The following is a 12819-nucleotide window of genomic DNA, read 5'->3' as shown; positions in this document are numbered from 1 at the left end:
AATTTGGTGAAGAAGAGAAAAAAATAAAATATTTGTTTTAAGGGTAGAAATGTCTATTTAATATTATCACGGGGAAAAACCACCACTTTTATAATAATTGAGGGGGCAAATGTGAATGCATGAATAACTCAGGGGGAAAAAGTGCTATAAACATATAACACAGGGGGAAAAAGTGTCATTTTCCCTTATTATTATTATTATTGTTGTTGTTGTTGTTGTTGTTATTAACAGTAATGCTACATTACTCTTAACTTCACATCTTAATTTTCATCTTTTTAAATGTCAATATTTGATTATTAAGTAAATTCTTACTAGGGGCAGTCAAGTGAGTGGAGTATGATTCTCGTATTTGAATAGTCACGAGTTCCTTTATTTTTTTTTTTTTTTAATTTTTAGTAGGGAGTCACGAGTTCTTTTAATTGAGCTTATAATTTTATACCATGTTAAGAAGTGAACATTATAATGTAAAATCAAGGAAAAAATACCATTATTCTTTACTAACTAAAAAAGTGAAATATTATTAAAAAAAAAAAAAAAAAAAAAAGAAGAACAAGAGTTATAGAAATAGGCATTGGGAAAGCTCCCTAAATAGAGTTGGATCGAAACATGTGTTTTTCTCCTGAAGATTACAACTTTAAAATAACAAAGATATATAATTGCCAATCATGGTATTAAAACTTAAAAATAATACCATTATAGTTTTCACTTAAAACAACAAAAAATCCTCTATACATAATGACTAAAATACTTTATATTTCCTTTCAAAAAAAAATACTTTATATTTAAAAAGTATTAAGACAAGGGTCAAATAGGCCCTTTTAACGATATGCCAAAATGCAATTAGTCTTCTAAAAAAAACTTTCAATTAGTCACTTTAACTTCTTATTTTTATATAATTAATTTAGTTAACAGGTTACCTCTAGGTAACGGGTAAATTTTTTTAAATTTTAAAAATAATTAAAATTTAAAAAAAAATATATTTTTAATTCAAAAAAAAAAAAAAAAAAACTACGACGACTTCCATGTCGAACCGGACGGAGAAACCTGCTTGGCTCCTCCGTTCAGTTGGATGGAAAAGCCAGCCCATGGCTTAATTCTTCGTCCAACTGGACGAGGCTTGCCATGGCTTCTCCGTCCAACTGGACGAAGATACCGGATTGCCGGTTTCTCCTCAAAGGAGAAGTCGTCAATCTTTATTTTTTTTTAAAAATGTTAAAAGTTTATTTTTAAATTACTTTTTGAAAAATTCAATTTTACTTGCTATTACCTTGAATTTACCTGCAAAAGAAGTTAATTGCACAACTTTAAAAAGTTATTGGCTAAATTGCATAAAAGTGAAGAGATGAAGTGTCTAATTGGAACTTTTCTTAATTTAGGGGCTAATTTCACTTTGACCTATAGTTGAAGGACCTATTTAACCTTATCCCAAAATTATTTAAGACTTAATCTCAGTAAGAAGAGTTCCCTTTTAACCATCAAATAATATGTGAGTTAAATGAACTAATATAAGCCAAACACCTTGTGTTCCCCTTGAGGGAAAGTCACAGAATCGAATCCGAGTGGTGGGGTATTGACTGGAAGTATAAAACATATACTATCTTGTTGTAATAAAGTAGTACTAAAAAAATGAACTCAATCGATACTCTATTTCTAGGATAATTTTTTTTTTTTTTTGAAATATTGAAATTTATTCCTTTATTAACGCGCAGTATCTCCATTGGAGCTCCAACGCCTCGCCGAGCTGGGAAAGTGGGAAGAATATTTACTAGATCTGTGCTTTAAAATCTGCTTTTGAAAAATGTTTAATCAGTTGAAAAAGAAAAACAAAAAACAAAAAAGGCTGGCAGGCAATCAGATAGGAATAAACGAATTCGGAAACCAAAAGAACCAAAGATAGAAAAAGTTTTAAAAAGGAAGGAAAAGGATTTTTGTCACTTTAAAGTTTAAAACGACCATTTCACAACATTCCATACAAATCAAGAGTTGTTATACATATATCATATATGGAGAAGGTGGAACTTGATCCTACACGACGTATAAATTGTGTATTTTTAATATTCGAATTATGAATTTCTAGAATATAAATTGTGTTTTTAAATCAAAACATATAACAACTGTATGAGAAAATTTGTGAATACAATACAAGCTCATCAAATCCTAATCTATTAATATTGTATGACTGTTGTATTTGAAAGGAACTTGTGAATATAAAATAAGATAATCAATTACATATATGTTAACATTGTGTGTTTGTAGTATACAAATTGTAATTTTTTAAAAGGTAAATTGTTAATATTTGGACCAGAATCCACCTTACAAGGCGGACCTAGTTCCACGGAATAATTTGCGCCAAATCAAAACTTGAGGCCACAATAATACCGTGTTCTATTTATTTTAAACATATTTCCCCATTTCACATTACTTTAAATATGGTTTTGTTCTTCAAAGTTTGTTTGTTTGTTTTTTTTTGTTTTTTGTTTTTTTGTTTTTTTTTTGTTATTTTTTTTTTTAAAATTAAAGTATTAAAGAGTTTTACTATTTTTTTAGTGTGGCATCATGCATGATCGTAAGTATATAGAGGCCGTTAGTTTATCATAGATGGGTTAATTGGTGTGCGATTCTGTGTTGTAATCATGGTATTAATCTTCCAACAAAAATATTTACAATATATATATATATATATATATATATATATATATATATATATATATATATATATATATATATATATATATATATATATATATATATATATATATATATATATATATATATACATATATAGGGTCGCGTTCAGGTGCGAATAGGTGTTCAGGAGAGAAATGCGAACCAATCAGCACGCGCCACGTGTCAGCATTCATTGATGGGGTGCACCTACTTTCACCTACAAGTGCACCTACTTTCGTCTGCAAGTGCATGTAGTTTTTGCCTGCATTTATTGATCGGGTGCACCTACTTTCACCTACAAGTGCATTTACTTTCGCCTGAAAGTGCATGTAATTTTGCCTTGTTAATATTCATTGATCTGAGTGCACCTACTTTCACCTACAAGTGCAACAACTATTTACGCTAAGCACAAAACTAACGCACCTTAAACACAAAACCCATGCACCTTAAGCACAAAAACCACGCACCTTAAGAAGGAAAACCACGTAGCTTAAGTTTCAACAAATACTCACATTAAGCCCATTACCCACGTACATTAAGCACAAAACTCACGCACTTTAAGCACAAAAACCACGCACCTTATGAAGAAAAATCACGCACCTTAAATTTGACCTAGATGCAAAAATTACCAAATTGCAGCCGCGTTTTATTTATTTATTTATTTATTTTTTGGTAATCCTGATCGTTGATTTAAGCAAGATCAATGGCTCAGATTTAACCGCACAACCGCATTTGAACCTAATTATATATATATATATATATATATATATATATATATATATATATATATATATATATATATATATATATATATATATATATACTTTTGCTCAAATGCAGCCGCACCTTTCCGTGTGGTCAGTGCGACCGCTTGAAAAAGACACCAATAGTGTTAAAAAAATACACAAAAATTAAATGCACAAATACACCATAAAACGCAGAACACACTCAAAATAATGCACCATAACAACCCCCCCCCCCCCCCCCCCCCAAAATAATTGTGCTTTTCTGAACTCTGTGTGGTGCTTTTATGCATACCTAATAATGTGTTTCTAGTGATGCGTATCTAATAATGTTTTTTTTTTGTTGTGCATTTCCTATATATATATATATATACACGGTTCAAATGCAGATGGTGTGTTAAGGTGCGAACGTGCTGTAAGATGAGAACCATTGATCTTGCCAAGATCAACGTCTAGGATTAACAAGAATTAAAAAAAACACGGTGGCAATTTGGTCTTTTTGCATCTAGGTCAAATTTAAGATGCGCGGTTTTTGTGCTTAAGGTGCGTGGTTTTTGTGTTGTGTGCTTAATGTGTGTCAGTTGTTGAAACTTAAGTGTGTCAGTCTAAAGCTTTAATTATGTGCATGGTTTTCCTTCTTAAGGTGCATGGTTTGTGTGCTTAAGGTGCGCCAGTTGTTGAAACTTAAGGTGCGTTAGCCTAAAGCTTTATGTGCGTGGTTTTCCTTCTTAAAGTGCATTGTTTTCCTTTTTAAGGTGCGTAGGTCTAAAGCTTTAGATGCGTTGTTTTCCTTATTAAGGTGCATTATTTTTCTTATTAAGGTACTTTGTTTTCCTTCTTAAGGGCGTTGTTTTCCTTCTTAAGGTGTGTTGTTTTTACAGTTTGACAATGGTGCATAAGTGATCCAGAAATAGCAAAGCATGTTTTGTAATCTCACATATCCTCTACACTTGTGTCATGTCGTATTTCCCTCTTGATTCATACCTCGCCCATCTGCACTGGATCCATTAACTAATTTGGGATTAAGACGAATGATTGAATTATAGTAATACTTTGTAATTGAATTATATATCAAACTAAAATGAGGACGTGCCTTTATATATATATATATATATATATATATATAGACACACACATAGGGACAGGATTAAATGAGAATAGCCTCCTCCGGTAAAAATTAAAGTGAAGATTAATTCCGGTCATCAAAGTTCATCAATGGTTGAGGATTTTAGTACACAAGAAAATTTTAGACAAAGGAATTTTAGTTTTTATTCATTTCTTCCATCTCAATTCCCAGTAATTATATTCCTGTCTACCAAATAATAGATCATAATTTGAATTTCTATTTTATTCTCACCTTATTCTTTTTCCTATAGAATTATGAGGTAAAATTTTTTGGGAAATTGTCAAAGTAATTTAAGATTTTTAACTAAGTATATATATAAGTGTTTGTATATCTATATATCTAGATAAATTGTTAATGCACAAATATTATTTAACATGTATAGGCTTCTCGTCAACCGGATAGTAACCAATGTGATTTCTATGTCATGGCTTACATGAGAACTTTAATTGAGCATATGCCAAACATTGATAATAAAAAATCTGTTCAAGCACTGGTAAGATTTTTATCACCATTTTTTATTATTTCATTTAATTTTATAAAATTCAATTGACCATATTGTGGTTATGCTGAGTACTTATATATTTACTATTCATATACTTTTGACATGTAGTTCAACCAAGCTGATTACGACAAAATGGATATTGATCTAGTGAGTTCTGAATTGCAGATTGTGTATCATGTTATATAGAGTAGGTATGCTTTTGATTAGAACTTTGTGAATATTTAGACTTGGTGATTGCAATTGTTCATTGAAGTATTTAGGCTTGGTGGTTAGTTCTTGTGTATTTTGAACATTGTGAACATTGTGTAGGGTAAGGGGATGCGCCACCCACAATTCTTCTTTTCTCACTCTCATCCTAATCGCACCCCTAATGGCTCCCATTAAACTCCTCGGTCCACCTGAGAACGATCGTGCGCAGCTTCCCTCCGTCGCCGATAACGATGGCGAAACCAACACTCCACCCATCGATACCCATGTCACCGATTTATCTACCAAAGCACAGGGGATTAAGCTCAACCCGAGCCCTTTGATGGGCTTCACCGATAATTGCTCTACCACATTCCTCTTCTCATGCAACCCCTGCTTGGACTTCTTCTTCCACGTGGTTCCGGATACACCGTCGTAGGAATTGATCGGGCGGTGGCCGGCTGTGTGTTAAATTCCGAGGAACCCGGAGGTCCCCGATCATCAATCAGACAAGCGACGAGAGGTCTCCGCACATCCCCAACCCCATCCAAACCATCTGATCGACCATGCAAGCGCCAGAACGCCGACAAATCCTCCATTAACGAAGGTGAGATCGAACTATCGGCCAGCGCAGAAGCCCTCCGATCAACAATTCGATAGTTTGCGAATGACCTCGATGCCTTCCCAACACCATCCAAGCCCTCTGATTGTCCATGCAGTGGCCCAATCGCCGGCAGAGTCGCCATTGACGAAGGATTGCCCTCATCGACAACTTGCCCTCCACCGCTATCAACCACCGCGTCGTCCTCGACCGCATCCAACTCCATTGTCTCCTCCACCTCTGGTCTCCTCCCATCGCCTTCTTCTTCTGGACTCATCCTTCGACACTCTGCCATAGCCATAGCATGACCAAATCGACCACAACTGGGGCAATATGCCGACACTTTCTCCACCTCAATCCTTTGCCAAAATCCATTCAAATCCCCTTCACCTCCAACAATTTCCACCCAAACTCGATCAATCAAAGGTTTAGAGGCATCAATTTCTACTTTGACTTTGGCCACGCTCGGCCAAGTTCGCCTGATGGTTGCCGAGTCTAGGGCTACGACATTGGAGAATCTCTGTTGCCTCCCCTCTCTGGTGTCCACTTCGCGAACCAAAATCGCTTTTAGAGATCCAACTTGCAGTGAGCGACCACTCTCTCTTCTCAACCTCGCTTTTGCTTCGATTCCATTCTCGTTTCTAAACCTCTTCGTTAGTGAGCGACGTGCAAAATAGCTTCGTTTATGCATAGGATCAAAAGAATAAGCTAAATTGACAAAAATGCCCCTCATTTAGAGGGTCAACAAACAGAAATTTAGACGGAGGACCAAAAGTGTCCAACGACCAATAACAGTGGCTACTAATTGGCAATTTTTATTATGGAGGATGAAAAGCGTCCATGCTCTAATAAGCCTACGACAAAAAATTGCATTAACTCTATTTTTTTTTTGGTGCGTTAAGAGCCCTCAACGAGAGCGACTATCTAACCCGGAGGTTAGGCATGTTTCTCAAATCAGCTTGGAGAAGGTACCGCAGACCATCCGGGGCATGATCCAGGAGAGTCGTCCCCCAGTCGGCAGTTTGACCCAAGTTCGCAAGCCAGTCGGCACATTTATTCCCTTCCCGTCTAATGTGGGATATCCGAAAGTTGGTGAAGCACCGAGCAAGGTCCAAGCAGTCTTTAGTGAGAGCACCCATTGGACTAGTATCATTAAAGTCTTTGTTCATGATGGCGACCGCCGAAGCTGAGTCCATTTCAACCCATAGATTACCTATCCCTTCACTCAGACAAAGCCGTAAACCCTCCCTTAGGCCCCACAGCTCAGCTGAGAAACTGTCCGTCAACCCAACTTTCGTCACAAAACCCTTGACCCAAGCTCCGAGGTCGTCTCTAATAACCCCTCCTGCACTGGCCAGCCCACTTGCGGATTTCATTGCACCGTCGGTATTGAGTTTACTCCATCCCGGATCAGGCGGCTTCCACGTGATCCAATCCCAGCACCCTCGCGCCACTCCTTTGCGTTTGGACAGCAGATTATGGGCTTCGTATGCATAATCCCGTGCCATAGTTGCCACCTGGTAGGGACTAGAAGTTTTGGCGTTGAAGATAAAATTGTTACGGGCTATCCAGATCCCCCATAGCACGTAAACAAACAGTGACACCCATGAATGTCCTGAAGGCATCAGGTAGTTGTTGTTGCAGTTTAAGTGCACCCAGTCAGTTGTCGGCAAGAAGTTGTGCCCTCTGGTCTCTCTCTTCGGCGAGGCCTGCCTCCAGACGTCTGCTGCAAACGGACAGTCCCGAAAGATATGGGACGTAGATTCCACCTCGCCAATGCACCATGGGCAAGTGTTGTCGTCGGTCAGTGAGCGTCTCATCCTTTCGTCATTTGTAAGCAGTTTGTTGTTGCATAGGAGCCAGAGGAAAGTTTTAACCTTTTCAGCACATGTAATCTTCCATAGCCACCTCCAGTTTGAGTCGTCACCTTCAGAACCTGCAATAAGGGAGAAGGCAGAGGAGACAGAGAAAATACCTGAGTTGTTGTCTGGCCAGCAAAGGGTGTCCGGAGTATCTACATGAATCGGGATCGGGATAGTGCGGATGGCATTCACCGTATGTTCAGGCAGGCAGCTGCTTAGTGCGTTGAAGTTCCAAGTACGGTTGGGAAGAATGAAGTCCTTTACCTTTGAGTTGGCACAATCATCCGGTATGTCTATCTCCATCATGAGCCCGAGGGGTTTGTTGGTTACCCACCAATCCGACCAGAAGTCCAAGGATTCACCATTACCTACTTTCCACTTGGCCCCAATCTCTACGATAGATCGGCCCTTGATGATGCTTCTCCAACCCCACGAAGCTTGATTGGGAATGGGAGCAGTAAAGAAGTTATTGTTACGAAGGTATTTATTTCTGATGGCTTGAACCCAAAGTTTCTCCGGGTTGTGTATGGTTTGCCAAGCCAGCTTTGCCAGGAGAGCTAAGTTAAAGTCTCTGGCCATTCTGAGCCCCAGCCCCCCTATCTCTCGGGGTTTACAGACTTGATTCCAGTTGACTAGATGGATCTTTCTTTTAGACTCTGATGATCCCCACAAAAAGTCCCTGCAAAGCCTGTCAATATCGTTACACGTACCTTTAGGCAAGGCAAGAGTTTGCATGGTGTAGACCGGAATGGTTGCGAGGGCTGATTGAACCAGTACTCTTCTACCTGCAAGGCTTAGAGAATCCATTTTCCAGTTAGAAAGTCTTGCTCTCATCTTGTCAAGGATGTACGTGAAGTTGTGTTTTGTTACTCTCTTGTGGAGGATAGGAATGCCCAGATATTTCCCAAGGTTTTCTGTGACCGGTATGTTGGTTATAGACCCCATCAGATTCTTGATTCTGTTAGGCGTATTGGGGGAGCAGAAGATCAGAGACTTAGAAAAGTTGATGCTTAAACCTGACCAGTTTGAGAACCTATTTAAGCAATCCATCATGATATTTATTTGGGGCTCCGAGGCTTCCCCGAATAAAAGGAGATCATCTGCAAAGAAAAGATGGGACACACTAGTGCCCCCTTTAGAGATATGCACCAGCTTCCAAGCCTTTGAAAGCATTTCAGTATGGATAATATAAGAGAGCTTTTCCATAGCAAGAATAAAGAGATAGGGTGCGAGAGGGTCTCCCTGTCTAAGACCCCTACCAGGTTTAAAGAAAGGAAGCTTACCTCCATTCCAAAGGACCCCTATACTGCTCTCCCGGAGAGAGAAAATGATCAGATTGATCAGCCTTAGAGGGAAACCAAAATCAACAAGAACCTGTTTAAGGAAGTCCCAGTCTATGCTATCATAAGCTTTGTGAAGATCAATTTTCATCACAAGGGAGCCCTTTTTGCCCTTTTTCTTATGCATGGAATGGATCAGCTCTTGAGTGAGCACAACATTATCTAAGGTGGATCTTCCCGGAAGAAAGCTGTTCTGGTGAGGCCCAATGAGATTGTCCATAAGAGGTCTCATCCTGTTGACAATGACTTTGGATATGATTTTGAAAATAACATTAAGGAGAGTAATTGGACGAAAGTCTGCACCAGATTCAGGATTATCCTTTTTAGGGATAAGGGTAACAAAGGCTTCAAGCATAGCAACCGGAACCGTACCTGTAACCAGAGCGTCATTAACCATATTAGTGATAGGACCACCTACCTCATCCCAGAAATCTTGGTAAAAAGCAGCTTGTATCCCATCCGGGCCAGGACTCCCCAATCTTTTCATGCCAAAGACGGCCTTCCTTACTTCATCTAAGGTGGCACTCTTGATCAGATCATCAGCCTCGGCCTGAGAGATCCTTTTACCATTATGAGTCTCGGTGGCAATAGCACCCATTCCAGCGGACCTATCAAAGAGATTGGAAAAGAAATGAGTAATGTGGTCAGCAAGGGTTTTGGGATCGGAGTTCCACTCGCCATTGAGTTTAAGAGCCCTGGTCCTGCCCCTATTACGCCTGATCACCGTTGACGTGTGATAGAACTTGGTGTTCCTATCCCCGTCCTGAACCCACGCCTTTCTGGATTTCTGAAACCAAAGGAGTTCTTCCTGTTCCAGAGTTCTGTTAAGGTCAGCAAGAAGCTTACGCTCTAGGGCTTGGAGCCCTCGTGATGAACTGTACCAAGGGGAGGTTTAGATGCCAAGAATCCTGGCCTGAAGAGAACGTTTGCGTTTGAAAATGTTCCCAAAAGTTTCCACATTCCACTTTTTGGTAAGTTTAGTCACCTCGTCTATGGCCCCAATCACATCTTGTTGCCGATTGATCCAGGCCTGTTTCCAAATGTTTTTGTAATCGTCGTGAGTCAACCAAGCCGCTTCAAACCTAAAGGGCCTACTGTTTCTGGCTGGAGCCTCCCCCGCCGAGCTAACAAAACCCACCGGATTATGGTCTGAGTGTGTTCTGGCCATCACTCTAGCCTTGGCTTCAGGAAAAAGGTCTTGAGCTTCTAGATTCCAGAAAACCCGGTCCAGTTTTCGCCTGGTAACCGTCCGCCCTCCCACTTGCCTAAGCCATGTGAATCTGGGTCCATTTGAATTGACCTCAAGGAGGCGGCAGTTCCCAAAGGCTTCACAAAACCTGTTTATGTTTGCCATGTTCACATTTTCTCCACCCCACTGATCATCGGAAGAGCCCACATCGTTGAAATCTCCCAAGAGGATCCACAGACCTGAGAAAGAATTACTAAAATCCTTGCAGTCAGTCCAAAAAATCTCTTTAGCCCGTGGGTTGGGTCTAACATAGGCAAAAGACACATGTAAATCGGTCACACCCCCAAGATTGGTCCGACAGTGGATCGTTTGGGAATTGCTGTGAATAACTTCAAGGTCTAAAAGACTTTTATTCCACACTAACAAAAGGCCACCTGCAAAGCCAAGAGTGTTAACAATAAAGTAATTATGAAAACCCAACTTACTCAACGCCTTCAGAATCTTGTCGGCCTTATTGGTTTTCGTTTCCAGGAAGCAAATAGCACCCACGTCCTTATTAGCTAAAAGGATTTTTGCGTGGCGAATAGTTTCCCGGTTCCCAACCCCCTGACAGTTCCAAGAGATGACATTCATTGGGAAGGATTGCGCGACAAGGAAGTTTGGTCACCGCCTTCCTTACGCGTAAAACTCGGGTTTTGGCTCGCAGCTGAGCCATCTGCCGGCTGAGTCGCCGGCCCTCCACCTTGTATGGAGCCAAATATGAACACACGTCCATCTGTTTCCTGGCCAGGGGCCACACCATTCATCTCCACATTACCAGAATGTGTCTTCTGTTTCTGTCTTCCTTTGCGTTTAGGCGCCGTGTTGGCTCTTCCGGCTTGGATGGACTTTCCAGGATTCTTGTCTTTTGAGAAATCCTTATCAACAAAAACCGGTATTTCATGCAACTCTCCTACATCCTGCAAAACTGAGAAACCATTATGATTAGAGAAGGAGGGGGACGGGGCACTAACCGTAGCAGCGGCCGCTACAGATTTGCCTTTTTCCTTCCTTGTAACTCCTTCTTTTCCAGTCCGGGGAGGAGGTTTAGGTGCTGGTTTATTACCAACCGAATGGGCAGACTTGGGAGGCTGAGATTTCTTGCCAGTCTTAGTCTTCTCAATCCGCCCCTTTTCCTTGGCTTTGGTGTGCTTGTTTGTGACAATCATCCAAGAGCCATATTTTTCAGGGACTTGGATGATTTTGGGGCTATCAATCTTTTCTCCTTCTTCAACCTGCATTCCAGAATCAGGATGAGGATCGGTAGCAGTGGCATCAGGATCCTTTGTCTTGGGGCAGTTCGTCGAGACATGCCCGACTTCTCCACATCCGAAGCAAATGGCATGTAGACCTTCAAAGGAGACCTTCTGCAGCACTTCGTCTACCACCACCATAGAGCCTAGGGGTTTACGAAGATCGACTTCCACCGCTGCTCTAGCAAACCTTACTTTTTCTATCCCCGCCGTGGTTTTATCCACCTTAAGAGTGTTTCCCACAGGTTCGAGGATCTTTTTTATCACGTCCTCACGGAAAAGCTCCACCGGTAGGCCAGGTAGCCGAACCCACACAGTCATTCTCTCCAGTTTAGCGGTTTGGGGATTGAAGTTCCTCCGCCACCTCTGAGGAATGATATAGCAGTCAAAAAGTTTCCAAGGTCCGTCCAGCAACACATGCCTATAATCTGCTGCTAGATCGAATCTCGCCATATAGAATCCCATGCCGACATCCAATAGTTCCACCTTACCCGACGTATTCCATAGTCGGAGAAGCCGTTGTTGTAGCAACGTGAATGCCGGGGGCTTTCCCAGAAACTTGAGGATCAACGCCTTACGCCATGGTTTCTCAAGTTCAGCCCGGAGTTCTTTTGGTATGGTAACAACAGGGATTCCTTCATAGACAACATTTCCTGCCGGTTCCAAGTCCAACACCGAACCATCCTCCAGCCAATCATCATCACAATTCTCTGCCATGGGGTCGTCTCCCATCAACGTCGAGTCTGCCGCGGTTTCCGCAAACGATCTCTTGAGGATTTTAACCCGCTTGCATGCAGGTTGAGATTTTCCAGCATCCCCTTCCACCACCGGAGAGGAGGACGCCGGGGGCGTTACTGCCGCGACGTCCATAGAAAGAACCCTCAACGAAAACTTACCAAACTAAGTTCGACGAAGAGAGGAAAGAATTAGAGAGAGAATTTTTTTTGCATTAACTCTATGATTATGCTTAAAATCTAAACAGGTTAAAACAAAACGGTTTAAAATAGTTGTCTATGAGTGTGAGAATAATGATTTTTAACAGTTGTCTTTGATATATAAGACAACAGTTAAAAACTGTTGTCTATGCTTGAAATTTTTGACAATACAGGTTTCGACAACACTTAATAGACAACGGTTTCTAACCGTTGTCTTATATATCAAAGACAACGGTTAAAAATCATTGTCTATTTGCGTTCCTTTCAACAACGCTTGTTTTAACAACACACAATAGACAACAGTTAAAAACCGTTGTCTTAAAATAGAAAAGACTACTGTTAAAAATCATTGTCTATGCCTGTGACTTTCAACAAC

At 40.4% G+C, this 12819-nt stretch overlaps 1 long non-coding RNA gene across 2 annotated transcripts; it reads left to right on the top strand.

Annotated features, from left to right (window-relative positions):
- Positions 1-4792: 4792 nt before the first annotated feature.
- On the top strand, positions 4793-10840 carry LOC109183653. 2 transcript variants are annotated; one of them, XR_002054589.1, is made up of 3 exons: positions 4793-4821; positions 4919-5029; positions 10830-10840. It is a non-coding gene; the product is annotated as an uncharacterized LOC109183653 (long non-coding RNA). The 2 variants fall into 2 exon arrangements; XR_002054588.1 differs by lacking the exon at positions 10830-10840 and adding an exon at positions 5147-5188.
- Positions 10841-12819: the final 1979 nt, after the last annotated feature.

Source organism: Ipomoea nil, unplaced genomic scaffold (assembly GCF_001879475.1).
Source record: "Ipomoea nil cultivar Tokyo-kokei standard unplaced genomic scaffold, Asagao_1.1 scaffold1149, whole genome shotgun sequence".
Lineage (NCBI taxonomy): Eukaryota > Viridiplantae > Streptophyta > Magnoliopsida > Solanales > Convolvulaceae > Ipomoea > Ipomoea nil.
This window is presented reverse-complemented; position numbering and strand designations above follow the sequence as displayed.